This window comes from Myotis brandtii, unplaced genomic scaffold (genome assembly GCF_000412655.1).
Source record: "Myotis brandtii unplaced genomic scaffold, ASM41265v1 scaffold657, whole genome shotgun sequence".
NCBI classification, from domain to species: Eukaryota; Metazoa; Chordata; class Mammalia; order Chiroptera; family Vespertilionidae; genus Myotis; species Myotis brandtii.
In genome coordinates, this window is record NW_005370552.1 from 2,273,459 (window position 1) to 2,273,993 (window position 535).

Sequence of the window (535 nt, forward strand, 5' to 3'; positions counted from 1 at the left end):
TCTTTTAGTTGTATTTTTGAAGTGGTTGTTTGCGGCAGCAGTCTGCGGTGTTTACCTATGCCGCCATCTTGGTCCTGTCCCTAGGTTCTGACTCTAGGTTCTTCAGCCAGGTTCTCTCGCTAGGTTCTGTCCATCGATGTTTCTAACTCTCTATCCCTCTCCCTTCCTCTCTGTAAAAAATCAATAAAATATATTTTTTTAAAAAGGCTCTGATTGGCCGGTTAGGGTCACAGGCCCGTTCTAGCACCATCAGCGCCTTCAGGAGGATGAGTTACTCGGGCCACGTGAGTCATCTTATTCCAGACCCAGGGCCTGGGCGTCTCACCAGAATCGGGGAGGGACAGTTCCCCAAAGAAAGAGATGACTTCTGTTGCCCGCCTGGTAACAGAAGCAGCAGGGCCAGGCCGCAGCAGCAGCTGTCCTCTGCATATGTTCTGGCCTTCCTGTGTAACCCGAGCGCAACCAGAGAGCATTGAAATGTTTCAAAACATTCTTCTGTTATTGGTCATTTGTTTTTGTTTTCCATTGTCATGCC